The sequence below is a fragment of the Chlorocebus sabaeus genome, chromosome 2 (genome assembly GCF_047675955.1).
Source record: "Chlorocebus sabaeus isolate Y175 chromosome 2, mChlSab1.0.hap1, whole genome shotgun sequence".
NCBI lineage: Eukaryota > Metazoa > Chordata > Mammalia > Primates > Cercopithecidae > Chlorocebus > Chlorocebus sabaeus.
In genome coordinates, this window is record NC_132905.1 from 88,436,073 (window position 1) to 88,453,698 (window position 17,626).

A 17,626-nucleotide genomic window follows, 5' to 3' on the forward strand; every position below is an offset into this window, starting at 1 on the left:
TAAGAGAAGGGTGGTGAGGATGATGAGTGGAGGGATGAGAAGTGTGGGTTTTGTGCTTTCGAATTGTCATTTTATTTTTGTATTGTTGGATGAAGGGAGTATTGTTACGGAAGTGGTATAAATTAGGCGTATGTAAAAGTATAAGTTGAGTAGGGTTATGAAAATTATAATGGTGGGAATGGTGAAGTTATTGTTTTTTGTAAGTTCTTGGATGGTAATTCATTTGGGCAGGAAGCCGGTTAGTGGGGGTAGGCCACCTATAGACAGGAGAGTAGTTGATATTAATGGTATCAGTCAGGTTAGTTTGTTTCAAGCGCGAGATAGTATGAGAGTTGTGGTGTTTGAGTTTAGGTTGAAAGCTAGGAATGTGGTAGTTGTCATGATAATGTGTATGGCTAGATAATAGGTTGTGATATTTGGGTTGTAAATTAGTGTTATTATTATTCAACCTATGTGGGTAATTGAAGAGTATGCCATGATTTTGCGTAGTTGTGTTTGCTTAAGACCTCCTCAGCTGCCCATTATAATAGATAGGGTTGAGAGGGTCAGGAGAATGTTTGTATTAGTTGAAGGGTATATTTGATATATAATTGAGATGGGGGCTAGTTTCTGTCATGTGAGAAGGAGTAGGCCAGAAATTAAGGATGTCCCTTGGGTGACTTCTGGGATTCAAAAGTGGAAGGAGGCTATTCCTAATTTTATGGCTAGGGCCATTGTTATGATTAGGGATGAAAGTTGGTTAATGTTGTTTGTTATGGTTCAACATCCAGAGAGTAAGTTGTTAGAGATGATTGCTATTATGAGAATTATAGATGCAGTGGATTGTATTAGGAAATATTTAGTAGCAGCTTCTGTAGAACAGGGACTTGTCTTTTTGATTAGGATTGGGGTGAAGGCTAGTATGTTTATTTCTAGGCCTGCTCAGGCGAGGAATCAGTGTGAGCTCAGTGATGTAATGAGAGTGCCTGTAATTATGGTGGAGTAAGTAATAAGTTATGCTAGTGGGTTAATTAGTACGGGAAGGGTATGACCAACATTTTTGGGGTATGGGCCCGATAGCTTATTTAGCTGACCTTACTAGGATGGAGTGTGGTTCGTAGCACAGAGAAATTTGGGTTCTCGGGTAGGTTCGATACCTGTAGTCGTAGAAATAAGAGGGTTAGGGCCTCTATCATTTACTCTATCAAAGTAACTCTTTTGTCAGACATATTTCTAGGTCTGAGGGGGAATGCTGGAGATTGCAATAGGTGTTGAGATATGTCATATGAGAAGGGCTAGTGTGAGTGGGAGGAAATTTTTTCATAGTAAGTGTATGAGTTGATCATAGCGGAATCGGGGGTATGCTGTTCGGACTCATAAAAATAAAGAGGTTAGGAGAAGTGTTTTGGTGGCAAAGCATGTTGTAAATAATTCTGGGGAGTGGGTGGAGTATAATGTGCCTAGGAAAATTGTATTGTTAGGGCATTTATTATAATAATATTTATGTACTCAGCCATGAAGAATAGGGCGAATGGGCCTGTGGCATATTCAGTATTAAAGCCCGAGACTAGTTCTGATTCGCCCTCTGTGAGGTCAAAGGGAGCTCGGTTTGTTTCAGCTAATGTGGAAGTGAATCATATTATGGCTAGGGGTCATGATGGTAGGAGGAGTCAGAGGTGTTCTTGTGTTGTGATAAGTATATGAAGATTAAATGAGCCGCTTATTAGTAAGACTGATAAGAGAGTGATAGCAAGGGTAACTTCATATGAGATTGTTTGGGCGACGGCTTGTAGTGCTCCGATTAGTGCATAGTTTGAGTTTGATGCTCATCCTGATCATAAAATGGAGTAGACGGTTAGGCTAGATATAGCTAGAATAAATAAAAGTCCCACATTGAAGTTAATTAGTGGGTAGGGTATGGGAAGGGGGGTTCATAGGAGAAGGGCAATAGAAAAGGCTAAGGCTGGTGCGGTAATGTAGAGAATAGTAGTAGATGTTGAAGGTTTTAAGGGTTCTTTAGTGAATAGTTTTATTGTGTCAGCAAAAGGTTGTAATAATCCGTAAGGGCTGACAATGTTTGGTCCTTTACGTAATTGTATGTAACCCAATAATTTTCGTTCAGTGAGTGTGAGGAATGCTATGGCGGCTATTACAGATATAATAAGGAGTAGAAAATATGTTGTTGACGTGGTGTTAAGAAGAGGAGTTGAACCTCCGATTGTAAAGTTTTAAGTTTTGTGCAATTGCTGGGCTCTGCCATCTTAACAAACCCTGTTTTTGGGTTGAGTGGATTGAGATTAGGTCATCTGTGGAATGAGGGCACTTTATGAAGTTGGCCTTATTTCTCTTGTCCTTTCGTACAGGGAGAAATACAGAATAGATAGAAACTGACCTGGATTGCTTCGGTCTGAACTCAGATCACATAGGGCTTTAATCGTTGAACAAACGAACCCTTGATAGCTGCTGCACCATTAGGATGTCCTGATCCAACATCGAGGTCGTAAACCCTATTGTCGATATGGGCTCTGGAATAGGATTGCGCTACTATCCCTAGGGTAACTTGTTCCGTTGGTCAAGTTATTGGATCAATTACAGGCGCTGGTCTGCTTTGGCTTGTGTAGTCTTAGCATAGGTTGTTTGGAGGTTTAGTTATGCTCCGAGGTCACCCCAACCAAAATTTTTAATGCAGGTGTAGTGACGTAAGGGTCCGTAGATTTATATAGTTTTGATTGCATTAATAAATTAAAGCTCCATAGGGTCTTCTCGTCTTATTGTTTCATGCCCGCCTCTTCACGGGCAGGTCAATTTCACTGGTTGAAAGTAAGAGACAGTTGAACCCTCGTGGTGCCATTCATGCGAGTCCCCATTTAAGAAACAAGTGATTATGCTACCTTTGCACGGTCAGGGTACCGCGGCCGTTGAACGTGTGTCACTGAGCAGGCAGTGCCTCTAATACTGGTAATGCTAGAGGTGATGTTTTTGGTAAACAGGCGGGGTTAAGTTTGCTGAGTTCCTTTTACTTTTTTTAACCTTTCCTTAAGGCATGCCTGTGTTGGGTTAACAGTGTGGGTAACATTGGCTTGTTTGTGTTTGTTAGTGTTGGGCTGTTAAGTATCGGTGAGTTTTTCTATCTGATTTAGGCTTATGCGGTGGAGAAAATGTTCATGTTACTTATATTAGCATTATTGCTTCTATGAAGTGATAGATTAATCCAATGTGGTATAAGGAGTTTAGTGATATGTTTGGAATTTTTATGTGGTTGATGTTGAGCTTGAATGCTTTCTTAATTGATGGCTGCTTTTGGGCCAACTATGGAGGTTATTTTTTTTACTCTCTGTACAAGGTTTTTTCCTAATGTCTGAAGAGCTGTCCCTCTTTAGAATAACAATTAAGTTTACAGAGGGATTGAGTAGTTCTGTAGGTAAACTTAAGGTTGAACTAAAATTCTGTCTTGGATAACCAGCTATCACCAGGCTCGGTAGATTTGTCACCTCTACCCATAAATCTTCCCACTATTTTGCTACATAAGACGGGTACGCTCTTTCAGCTGTTCTTGGGTAGCTCGTCTGGTTTCAGGGAAATCTGGCTTTAGTTCTCTTTGCGAGATTGATATATAATTAATATATAAATAAATATACTAAAGAAGGTAAAAGATTTGTACAACAAAAACTGTAAAAGATTAGTGGAGGCAATTATAGAAAAGACAAATTTAAAAATACTTAGTGTTCATGGATTATAAAAATTAGTATTAAAACATTCATACTGGCCAGGCACAGTGGCTCAAGCCTGTAATCCCAGCACTTTGGGAGGCTGAGGTGGGTGGATCATGAGGTCAGGAGATCGAAACCATCCTGGTATGGTGAAACCCCATCTCTGCTAAAAATACAAAAATTAGCTGTGTGTGGTGCTGCATGCCGGTAACACCAGTTACTCAGAAGGCTGAGGAATGAGCATCGAATCGCTTCAACCCAGGAGGTGGAGGTTGCAGTGAGCTGAGATGACGCCACTGCACTCCAGCCTGGTGATAGAGTGAGACTCCATCTCGAAAAAACAAAACCAAAAAAACCATTCATACTACTCAAATTGGTATATATATTTAAAGCAACTTCTATCAGAATTTCAATAGTATTTTCAACACAAATTTTAAAAAATCCAGTTTGTATGGAATTATAAAAGACCTCAAAGCTATTTTGAGCAAGAGGGACAAAGCTAGAAGCAGTATGCTAATTTCAAGCTATATAGCAAAGCTGTAGTCATCAAAACTGCAAAATGTTGGCATAAACACAAACACATAAGCCAATGGAACAGAATAGAGAACTCAGATATATATAAAATATATCCGTCATATACAGTCAATAAATTTTCAGCAAAGGCATATAAGCACACAACAGTGAAAGAATAAACACTTCAATAAATGGTGATGGGAAAACAGGATATCCATATGCAAAAACAAATTGCACCCAACCTTTACAGCATACATACAATTAATTTAAAATATATTAAAGACTTAAACATTGGACTTGAAACCATAAATCTTCTAGAAGACAACACTGAGCAAAATTCTTTGGCATTGTTCCTAAGCAACATATTTTTTTGTATTTGATACCAAAAGCACAGGAAAAAAAAAAAGTGGGACTACATCAAGCTAAAAAGTTTCTACTGCATAGCAAAACACTGTCTGTGACATTAAAAGGCTGTCTACAGAATTGGAGAAAAATACCTGTATGTCAAGTATCAGATAAAGGATTAGTGTTCAAAATCAGCAAGAAACTCATACAACTTAACCCCCCAAAATAAAAATAACGAAAAGTAACACATTCTTTTAAAACCTGGCCAAAAAACTAGTTTTTTAAAGAAGCCATTAGTAATTCTGAGAAAAATGCAAATCAAAACCACAATGAGTTAGCATTCAAACACATATTAAGGTGATATTTATCAAAAATTCAAAAGAAAACAAGTGTTACCAAGAATATAGAGAAAAGGAACCTTTGTACACTGTCACTGGGAGTGTAAATTGGTAAAGTCATTATGGAAAACGGCATGGAGGCTCATCAAATAATTAAAAATAAAACTATCATGTGATTCAGCAATCTCACGTCTAAGTAAATATCCAAAGAACAATAAAAATCACTATCTTGAAGAGATATTTTCACTCCTATGTTTATTGAAGCATTATTAACACTAGATAAAGGGGCCGGGTGCAATGGCTCATGTCTGTAATCCCAGCACTTTGGGAGGTTAAGGTGTGTGGGTCATGAGGTCAGGAGTTCCAGACCAGCCTGGTCAATATGGTGAAATCCTGTCTCTACTCAAAACACAAAAATTAGGTGGGTGATAGCAGGCACCTGTAGCGCCACCTACTTGGGAGGCTGAGGCAGGAGAATTGCTTGAACCTGAGAGGTGGAGGTTGCAGTGAGCTTAGATCGTGCCACTGCACTCCAGCCTGGGCAACAGAGTGAAACTCTGTAGGCTGGGTAACATAGCAAGACCATGTCCCTACAAATTAGCTAGGCATGGTGGTGTATCGCTGTGGTCCTTGCTACTTTGGAGGCTGAGGTGGGAGAGTAATTTATACTCAAAGTTTTAGAGGTTACCGTGAGCTATAATCATGCCACTGCACTCCAGCACGTTGTTACATCTAACAAGAAAAAGGAAATTTTACATATATGTATTGTATGTATGTGCATGTGTGTGTAAGAGAGACACAATTCAGGCCTTGGAAAAAATCGTGATATTTGCAACCCCACAGATCATCTTGAGGCCATTATGCTAAGTGAAATAAGCCAGACATACAAAGATGAACACTGCATTATCTCAATTATATGTGGAATCTAAAAAAGGGCTTGAATTGTGGTTACAGAGAGTAGAATGGTAGTGACCAAGGGCTGTGGCTTGGGGAAATGAGATAATGGCCAAATGGTACAAACCTGTTTTATAAGATGAATAAGTCCAGGAGACCTAATGTATAGCATGGAGGCTACAGCTAATGTATAGGCAAATTTTATTAAAGATCTCACATATTCTTATCACACCAACAGTAACTATGGGAAGTGATGAATATGTTATTTAGCTTGATTGTGGTAATCATTTTATGTATATTTACATATACATAAACATCACATTGTATACCTTAAATATATACAATTTTTATGTCAATTATAGCACATGTGGGAAAATATTGTGTAACCATATATCTAATTACATGTAAATATTTAAAACCCTTCAAAATAAATTCTAGGTTAAATGTAAAATCCAAATTGACATATTTCTGGTCAGGGAAGTTCTAATGAACAAGTATAGCATAAAAGCTAAAATTCTTGTAAATTTGTTTGAGTTCTTTGTAGGTTCTCGATATTAGCCCTTTGTCAGATGAGTAGATTGCAAAAATTTTCTCCCATTCTAAATGTGGCACATATACACCATGGAATACCGTGCAGCCATAAAAAAGGATGAGTTTGTGTCCTTTGTAGGGACATGGATACAGCTGGAAACCGTCATTCTCAGCAAACTATCGCAAGAACAGAAAACCAAACACCGCACATTCTCACTCATAGGTGGGAATTGAACAATGAGATCACTTGGACACAGGAAGGAGAACATCACACACCGGGGCCTATTGTGGGGAGGGGGAAGAAGGGAGAGATAGCATTAGGAGATATACCTAATGTAAATGATGAGTTAATGGGTGCACCACACCAACATGGCACATGTATACATATGTAACAAACCACATTGTGCACATGTACCCTCGAACTTAAAAAAGCTAAAATTGGATATTTAGCTAAAGTATCTTTCATAAAGAAGAGTAAATTAAAATATTTTCAAAAGTCAAAACATTGAAAAATTTTATTACCAATAGAAGATTGTTAAGAGTATACTTCAAGGCAGGGTGCTATGGCTCATGTCTGTAATCCCAGCACTTTGGGAGGCTGAGGCCGGCGGATCATGAGGTCAGGAGTTCAAGACCTGCCTGACCAACATGGTGAACTCCCATCTCTACTAAAAATACAAAAATTAACCGGGCGTGGTGGTGTGTGCCTGTAATCCCAGCTGCTCAGGAAGCTGAGGCAGGAGAATCGCTTGAACCCAGGAGGTGGAGGTTGCAGTGAGCTGAGATTGCACCATTGCCCCCCAGCCTCAGCTACAGAGTGAAACTGTCTCAAAAAAAAAAAAAAAGAAAAAGAATATACTTCGAGAGAAACATTTTCTGCTACCAAGATAAAATGAAAATAAAAATGTAAGAAATGTCAACCCATGGTAGACCATTGAACTAAAGAAATTACATGGTCCTTGGATGCATCAGTTTAAAGCATATAAATGTAATAAAAGTGTGATTCCATGCATTTTATTAAATAAGATAAAAAGAACTCCAGGGCTACTTGAACAATTTATAGGAAATGACTATTTTCTGGAAATGTTTTCCATCGTCAACTTTTTAAAGCTTTATAGCACTTTGCATATTTTGGAGAATGACAACTATCTTTTTATCAGAGCTGATTTGTACCAGTGTAACCGCAGTGGCATAGACATTGCCCACAAGGTTCTATATACTCAGGATGACTGGGTTACACGTCCACAGCAGGATTGAAGAAGATGAGATGGTGAGTTCCACCCAGCACATGACCCAAAAGTAGCTCACTAACAGCCGAATGGTCTGAGTGGCCCATTTCTCTGAGACAGCTCATGGAGAGAAGCTGGTGCTCTGAAGGTGCTGAGATTGCCTCTGATGCCTGGAGAAAAGGATCACCATGTGTATAGTTGAATGCAGTGTCATTCCTATAATGAAGACATCCCTGGATAATGTCAAGAATAAAAAATACTTTTCACATGAAGAACTTTATGGGAGAAAGTGAACAGTATTTGCTGACCTTAAGTTGACTGGTCTGGGTCACATTAGAAGAAGCCACAGTGAAGAATATTATGCTACAACTGAAAGATGAATTGGTGAATGAAAAAAAAAATTAACGCTGCTAATGTTACTGTGAATTTGCGTTGAAGCCTTGCCAAACAGCAGTTGCTGGGGCTGATGATGCCGGCCTGGTGTACACTCGAGAGACAGGTGTTACAGATACACAGGCCCATCCTCACTCTGTTTAGACAAGGACTTACATTTGAACTCATTCCCTAAGTGCAGTGATTCAAGCATATCTGGGGAGACCAAGCATCCACCACAGTGAGGAACACCACTACATGAATGAAGGCTAGTTACAGCTGATGAGGTCATGGGGCTTCGATTTCTGATCCTGAAGAAATGTGAAGATGTTGAAGAAAAGGAGAAAGGTGTTGGCTAAAAGTTCAATGGCAGCTTGGGAAAACAGGTTTTTTGTTTTTTGTTTTTGAGACGGAGTCTCGCCCTGTTGCCCAGGCTGGAGTGCAGTGGTGTGATGTCAGCTCACTGCAAGCTCCGCCTCCTGGAGTCACACCATTGTCCTGCCTCAGCCTTCTAAGTAGCTGGGACTGCAGGCACCCACCCCCACGCCCGGTTAAGTTTTTGTGTTTTTAGTAGAGACAAGGTTTCACCTTGTTAGTGAGGATGGTCTTGATCTTCTGACCTCGTGGTCTACCCACCTCAGCCTCCCAAAGTGCTGGGATTACAGGTGTGACCCACTGTGCCTGGCTAAGAAAAGGTATTTTTAAGCATAACAGAAGCATCATGCTTAAAGTATGTTCATCTTAATAACAAAGAAATGTATTCCATGTATCTGGGGGAAAAACAACAGATCTTGCATTATCAATGTTTGTTCTTTGGTGCTCCAAGTAATTACCGTGATCATTTTAATTTTACCCACTCCTTGGTTAACTCTGATTATCTCATATACATTCTAGATAATCTAGCCTCTTCACTCTGTTCCACATCAACCCACCCAAGCTGCTTCTCTCATTTCCACTCTTACACACCCTAGCTTATAGTAACCACCGTTGTACTCTCTTCTTCTATGAGAGCAACTTTATTAGATTTTACATATTGGTGAGAATGTGCAGTATTTTTTTTTAATGCCTGGCTTATTTTACTTAACACAGTAATCTCCAGGTTCATCCCTGTTGCTGCAAAGGATGGAATTTTATCTTTTTGTGGCTGAATACTGTTTCATTGTATGTTTGTATATATATCATGAAATATATATAATGAAATATGATTGTGTATTTACATTATTGTGCAATATGCATCTATATTACATTGTGTATATATATACAGTGAAATTTTATATATGTGTATACACTCCATTTGTAAAATCAGTTTATTGAAGGACACCAGATGATTCCATGTCTTTGCTATTGTAAATAGTACTGTGTACTAGTACAATAGTACAATAGTACTAGTGCTTAGTACTATTGTAAATAGTATTGTAATAGTACTGTGATTAATATAAGCAGGCACATGTCTTTACAGTTGAATGATTTCTATTTTGGGGGTATATACCAAATAACGGAATTGCTGGGTCAAATGGTAGTTTGGTTTTAAATTCTTTGAGAAATCTCCAGAGTACTTTCCACAGTGGCTAGAAAAATTTACATTCCCTCTAGCAGTGCATAAGCTTTCTCTTCACTACCCACCAGCATCTATTATTCTTTGCTTTTTTAATATGGCTACTGTGGCTGATGTGAGATGGTATCTTGTGGTTTCGATTGGCTTTTTTCTAATGATTGGTGATATTGAGCTCTTTAATATGCTTGTTGGATGCATGTGTGTCCTCCTTTGAGAAATGCATGTGCATGTTCTTTTTTCATTTTTAATAAAGTTTGTTTTTGCTTGGTGAATTACGATTTTTTAATAGATTCTACATATTAAACCTTTGCTGAAAAACAAATATTTTTTAACAATAGTTTGTAATTCTCATTGTAGAGATCATTTGCCTTCCTGGTTAGCTGTGTTTCCAGGTATTCTTTTGGTGGCTATTGTGAATAGAATTGTATTTTCAATTGGATGTTATTGGTGTATAGAAATGTTACTGATTTTCATACATTCATTTTGTATGCTGAAGCTTTACTGAAGTTCTTTATCAGATCTAGGAGCCTTTGAGCAGAGACTGTGGGGTTTTTTAAGTATAGAATTATATCATTTGTGAAATGAAATCATTTGACTTCCACTCTTCCTATTTGGATGCCTTTTATTTCTTTCCCCTGCCTAATTGCTTTGGCTGGGACTTCCAATATTATATTTAATAGGAATAGTGAGAGAGGGTATCCTGGTTTTGTCCTGGTTCTCAAAAGGAATGTTTCAAGCTTTTGCTCTTTCAGGATGATGTTGACTGTGGGTTTGTTATACACGGCTGTTATTATCTTGAGGTACGTACCTTTGATGCCTAGTTTTTGAGGATGTTTGACCATGCATCCCAGGAATAAAGCCTACCTGATAATGGTGGATTAGCTTTTCTGATGTGATGCTGGATTCAGTTTGAGAGAGATATATATATTATATATTATATATATTGTATATATTTATTATATATAATATATAATATATTGTATATATTTATTATATATATATATTATATAATTTTTTTGAGACAGAGTTTCACTTTTGTTGCCCAGGCTGGAGTGCAATGGTATGATCTCGGCTCACTGTAACCTCTGCCTCCCGTGTTCAAGGGATTCTCCTGTCTTAGCCTCCTGAGTAGCTGGGACTACAGGCCTGTGCCACCAAGCCCAGCTAACTTTTTGTATTTTTAGTAGAAATGGAGTTTCACCATGTTAGCCGGGCTGGGCTCGAACTTCTGACCTCAGGTGATCTGCCCGCCTCTGCCTCCCAAAGTGCTGGGATTACAGGCATGAGCTACCATGCCCAGCCTGATATTGTGTGTGTGTGTGCGTGTGTGTGTGTGTGTGTGTGTGTGTTGGTTCTATATCTGCTAAGTTTTGGTGTCAGAATGATGCTGACCTCATAGAATGAGTTAGGAAGAAGTCTCTTCTCCTTTTTTTGGAATTGTTTCAGTAGGACTAGTACCAGCTCTTCTTTATATGTCTAGTAGAATTTGGCTGTGAATCCATCTGGTCTGGTGTTTTTTCTGGTAAGCTTTTTATTGTTGATTCAATTTCAGAAGGCAGTATTGGTCTGTTCAGGATTTTAATTTTTTCCTGATTCAGTCTTGGGAGTATATATGTTTCCAGATATTTATCCATTTCTTCTGTGTTTTCTAGTTTGTGTGCATAAAGGTGTTCATAATAGTCTGTAATGGTTTCGTGTATTTCTGTGGCATCAGTGGTATTTCCTTTGTCACTTTTTATTGTGTTTAGGTAGATCATCTTTTTTTCTTTAACTAGCAGTCTATCTTATTTATTCTTTCAGAAATAAGTTTCACTGGATTTTTGTACAGTTTTGTTTTGTTTTGTTTTTTAGTCTCCATTTCATTCAGATCAGCTTTGATATTTCTTGTCTTCTAGCTTTGGGGTAGATTTGTTGTTACATTTCTGTTTCCTCTAGATACCGTCTGGTGCAGTGGCTCATACCTGTAATCCCAGCATTTTGAGAGACCAAGGCGGGTGGATCACCTGAGTTCAGGAGTTTGAGACCAGCCTGAGCAATATGGTGAAACCCCGTCACTACTAAAAATAATTAGCTGGGCATGGTGGCACATGCCTGTAGTCTCAGCTAGGCTGAGACAGGAGAGTTGCTTGAACCTGGGAGATGAGAGATATCCTAATGATCTGACTAGAAATCCTACAGTTATTAAAATGAGTATAAGGGAACCCTACCAGCAACTCTGCACATAAATTAGAAAAAGTAGAGAAAACTGATCAATTCCTTAAAAACCACAAACTGCCAAAGCTCTCCCAACATATGGCGGATTATCTCAGTAGTCTTAAATGTTAAATCAATGCAATCTGTGATTTAAAAGCTTATAAAAATAAATGTTCTGGCCCAGATGATTTCAGTAGATAATTTTTACAACAACTTTGGGAAACATTTTGGCTTTTTGCAGTTCCTTCAGCAATGAAACATATGATTATGATCCAGCAATTCTATTTGCATGTAACATTCTCAACAAAAAAATACATATGATATACATATACACACATACACATATATATTTACATTTGAAGTTCTGAGCAGTTATATTTGCAATAATCAAAACTCCAGGAAAAAGTTCAAAACTCAGCATTTTCAGTTTTCTAAAGATGAGCTACAACTCCAGCTCCCCACCCTCACACCTGCACAGTGACCCCTTAGGGTTCTATTCAAAATTACATAACATTGCTTAACAGAATTTGAAAACCTGTGCTGTAGGGTAACAGGTAAATCAGCATTCACTTCTAATTTAGGAAAACATTTTGGAAGCTATTCCTTGTTTGTTTGATTTTTTAATATTTTTATTTAATGCAATAGGATTAACCGTTTAATTTTTAATTTTTATTTATTTTGAATATTTATTTATTTATTTATTTTTTGAGAGGGAGTCTCGCACTGTCACCCAGGCTGGAGTGCAGTGGCGAGATCTCGCCTCACTGCAACTTCCGCCTCCCAGCTTCAAGCGATTCTCTGGCCTCAGCCTCCCAAGTAGCTGGGATTACAGGTGCCTGCCACCATGCACAGCTAATTTTTTTGTATTTTTAGTAGAGACAGAGTTTCACTGTGCTGGCCAAGCTGGTCTCAAACTCCTAACCTCATGATCCGCCCACCTCTGCCTCCCAACATGCTGGGATTACAGGCGTGAGCCACCTCGCTCCGCCTATTTTGAAATGGAATCTCTTTAGCCCAGCCTGGAGTACAAGTAGTGTGATCTTGGCTCACTGCAACCTCTGCCTCCTGGGTTCAAGCGATTCTCCTGCCTCAGCCTCCCGAGTAACTGGGATTACAGGCACGTGCCACTAAGCCTAAATAATTTTTTTCTTATTTTTAGTAGAGATGGGGTTTCACCATGTTAGCCAGGATGGTCTCTATCTCTTGACCTCGTGATCCGCCCACGTTGGCCTCCCAAAGTACTGGGACTACAGGCATGAGCCACCGTGCGAGGCCTAACAGTTTTATATAAATGTAGTATTATTCCTGACTTCCTATATTATCCATTAAATTGCATTATGAAATTTAAAATTTATTTAAATTCTTGAAACAAAGGTGAGTTCCTTAAGAGAAAAGCAAAACTTAAAAAAAAATAATTAAGACCAAGTAACTGAAAAAATTGAAAAGATGGTGGAATAAATATTTAAAATAATGTTGTGATTCTTGCAGTCAGAATCATCTTTTCTAACTAGGCTGTGTGGCAAATGGCTAGTTGTTCCACAAAATCCATTATGCATTTCTCTATTAGTAAGAGTTTTAACTGTGTGCCTGCCCAGATAATGTTCCCTAACCTCCCTAGGAGCTGGCAACACTTAACACACCTGCTGTGGGTAAATTCTGGGTCACTCAATTCAAATAAAATCGGTTTTCTTATATTTCCACTATTAGTTCCTGAGTGGGGCCGGAACAACACTGTGACAGTGACACAACTTTGACCATGTAGCAAGGATAACACAAAAAAGGAAGGCTAGGTGAAAAAGGATGAAAGGAATCATTGTCCTTGATATATTCTGTGCAGTATTGCCATCCCACCAGGCTCTTCCACCAACACCTGGGCTTAGGTAGAAGGAGGAGGCAGAGAGATCAAATGTGGAAGGAAGAGAGAGAGAGAAAGAAAAGGGTAGAGTGAGGGAGCCAGAGAGAGATGGCTCCAACATGTTAGGGATGCAAAGTAAATTATGGAGAAAACAGACATAATATTATTCAATTAATAACCATATGAGAGAAACATATTAATAAAATTAATTATATAATGATTACAAAATCACAAGCGTGATAGGTACATAAGAGATGTATGATGCTATAAAATCCTTTCACTGAAGACAATTGAACTAATTAAGAAGGCAGGGAAAGTTTAACTGGGGAAATGACTATTGAGTAGAGATTTGAATGATAAATAAGAAATGCTTGAATAATGAGAGACTGGAAGACATCTTAATTCAAAGGAAACAACATGTGCATATGTCTTCAAAATAAAATATAGGAATATAATGTGTAACTGGAGAAGAAGGTCAGGGCTAGAGAGTCCTGTAAGGCACCGTGAGGTAGAACTCTCTTCCATCCTGGTTTTTTTCAGGTGGAGCTCCTGGTGTATTTCTGGCCTTTGTTCCTTATTGTCTTAAAGCTCAGGGGACACGGAATGACTTCAACTAATTAGGAAATTTGGTGACGATAAAGGTCATGTTCAACTCTGTTCTCCCCTTTCCCTTTGGTAGTGAATCTGCCATCAAGGTTCAGACGTCTCACCACTGACCTGTTCCCTAAGGTTTTCTTGAGAAGGTTTCCATGTAGGGATTCCACCTATACCTGTGGCTTGGAGGTAGTGAAGCCTGTCTATTTCAGTTTATTTCGAAGGTCTACTTGCACTCCCCCATGCCATGATTAGATTTTCTCCCCCACCTTACATTTTTTTTTTTTTTTTGAGATGGAGTCTCGCTCTGTCGCCCAGGCTGGAGTGCAGTGGCCAGGTCTCAGCTCCCTGCAAGCTCTGCCTCCTGGCTTTACACCATTCTCCTGCCTCAGTCTCCCGAGTAGTTGGGACTACAGATGCCCGCCACCTCGCCTGGCTAGTTTTTTGTATTATTTTTGGTAGAGACGGGGTTTCACCGTGTTAGCCAGGATGGTCTCAATCTCCTGACCTTGTGATCCACCTGTCTCGGCCTCCAAAAGTGCTGAGATTACAGGCTTGAGCCACCGCACCCGGCCAACATTTTATTAGTAAAATAAATAGATTATTTTGAAACCTTTAATCTTACTTCTCAAATTCTTGAGAATCTAGGGGTTTAGCCTAGGTAGACTTATTTATATTACTCTAATACCATTATCAAAGGATCAAAAACTTTAAGTAAACTTTATTTCTCAGTCATTCAGTCTCCTGTGTTTCTGAATGACTCTCCAGAGCAGTTGGCTTTTCTGTCAACTCATATTCCAGGCTGCTTTGATTTCTTGGCACTCCACATAAACATGTGCTTTCATTATTGCAATGACAGAAGAAGAGTGCGTGGATAATCATTCATGGCTTTTAAATCCTTCTGCTCAGAAAATATGTATGTCGACTTAGGTTCACATTATCTTGACCAACACAAACCATATGGCCATTCTCATCTCCAAGGGGCATGTTCCCAGAAGCAAAATAAAATCAGATATCTCAATGAGCTCCAGTGAGGTCTGCACAACCTCTGTTTTGAGTCATTTTTGCTTACCCCAATCTGGAAATCTATGATATAGCATAGTGTCTAGAGCTAACAATATTGCACCACATGCCAGGAGTCCCCAACCCCCAGACCATGGACTAGTACCAGGGCCTTTAGAAACAAGGCCACACAGCAGACGTTGGGTAGTAGATGAGCAAGCAAAGGTTCATCTGTATTTACAGTTGCTCCCTATCATTCACATTACTGCTTGAGCTTCACCTCCTGTCAGACCAGCAGCGGCATTAGATTCTTATAGGAGCATGAACCTTACCATCAACTGTGCATGTGAGGGATCTAGGTTGAGTCTCCTTCTGAGAATCTAATGGCTGATGATCTTTCACTGTCTCCCATCACCCCAAGATAGGACTATCAGCCCGGGCGACGGAGCGAGACTCCGTCTCAAAAAAAAAAAAAAAAAAAAAAAAAAAATGCTTTTACACTGTTCATGGGAGCGTAAGTTAGTTCTACCATTGTGGAAGGCAGTGTGGAGATTTCTCAAGAATCTAGAACCAGAAATACCATTTGACCCAGCAATCCCATTACTGGGTTTCTACCCAAAGTATTATAAATCATTCCACATTATTTGTTGACATGGAGTTTCACTCTCGTCATCCAGGCTGGAGTACAATGGCATGATCTTGGCTCACTGCAACCGCCACCTCCTTGGTTCAAGTGATTTCCTTGCTTCAGCTTCCTGACTAGCTGGGATTACAGGCACCTGCCACCAATCCCAGCTAATGTTTGTATTTTTAGTAGAGACAGGGTTTCACGATGTTGGCCAGGCTGGTCTCAAACTGCTGATCTCAGGTAATCCACCCATCTCGGCCTCCCAAAGTGCTGTGATTACAGGAGTAAGTCACCACTCCCAGCCACCGTTATATGTTTTTTATAGCTCATAGTATGTTAAGAAGTTTTATCAATAGTAATTCGAAACATCTTCAGATTCTGTTCATGTCTCACCACAATCACTACCACCCTGATCCAAACCACCATTTCTGCACTCTCCAGTTACATTTACTGCTATAGCCGTCTAACTAGTCTTCCTGCTTCCCTGTAGCCCCTTGCCTTTGGTCTATTCTTGTCTCTGCAATTAGGGTGGTTTTTAAGAATATGTCAGAAGAGCCATTCTTCTGTTTAAACCCTCCAATGACTTAATTCTCCATCCCACTCAATGTATTCGTTTTCTCACTACTGTAACAAATTACCACCAACTGAGTAGCTTAAAAGTACAGAAACTTATTCTCTCACAGTTTTGAAGGCCAGGAGTTGAAAGTAAGGTGTCATCAGGGTCGTGATCTCTCTGAAGGCTCTGGGGGAGGATCCTTCCTTGTCTTTTCCTAGCTTCTCACAGTTGTCATCAATCCTTGGCATTCTTTGGCTTGTATTTACATGACTCCAATCTCTTCCTTCATCTTCACATACCTTATCCACTGTGTGTTTTTCCAAATATCCTCGTTCTTATAAGCACGCTAGTCATTTGATAAGGGCCCATGTGAATCCGCTTAACTTGATTGACCAGGCAAGATTTTATTTCCAGGTAAGGTCACATTTACAAATTCTGAGAGTTGGGACTTGAACATCTTTTTAGGGAAGACACAGTTCAACCCACAGTACTCAAATCCAAAGCCCTTACCATGCACACATCTCCAGTACTTTGGTATTCAAAGTGTGATACATAGACCAGTAGCACCAGCATCATCTGAAACTTGTAAGAAATATAAACTCTCCAGACCACCTGAATCAGAATCTTTATTTTAATGTGAAACCTAAGTGATTTATATGCAAATTAAAATTTGAGAGGCATACCCCTCAAAATGACTTGCCTACTTTTCTTTTTATTATTATTATTATTATTATTATTATTATACTTTAAGTTCTAGGGTACATGTGCATGACGTGCAGGTTTGTTACATATGTATACTTGTGCCATGTTGCTGTGCTGCACCCATCAACTCGTCAGCACCCATCAACTCATCATTTACATCAGGTATAACTCCCAATGCAATCCCTCCCCCCTCCCCATGATAGGCCCCAGTGTGTGATGTTCCCCTTCCCGAGTCCAAGTGATCTCATTGTTCAGTTCCCACCTATGAGTGAGAACATGCGGTGTTTGGTTTTCTGTTCTTGTGATAGTTTGCTTAGAATGATGGTTTCCAGCTGCATCCATGTCCCTACAAAGGACACAAACTCATCCTTTTTTATGGCTGCATAGTATTCCATGGTGTGTATGTGCCACATTTTCTTAATCCAGTCTGTCTGTCACTGATGGACATTTGGGTTGATTCCAAGTCTTTGCTATTGTGAATAGTGCTGCAATAAACATACGTGTGCATGTGTCTTTATAGCAGCATGATTTAGAATCCTTTGGGTATATACCCAGTAATGGGATGGCTGGGTCATATGGTACATCTAGTTCTAGATCTTTGAGGAATCACCATACTATTTTCCATAATGG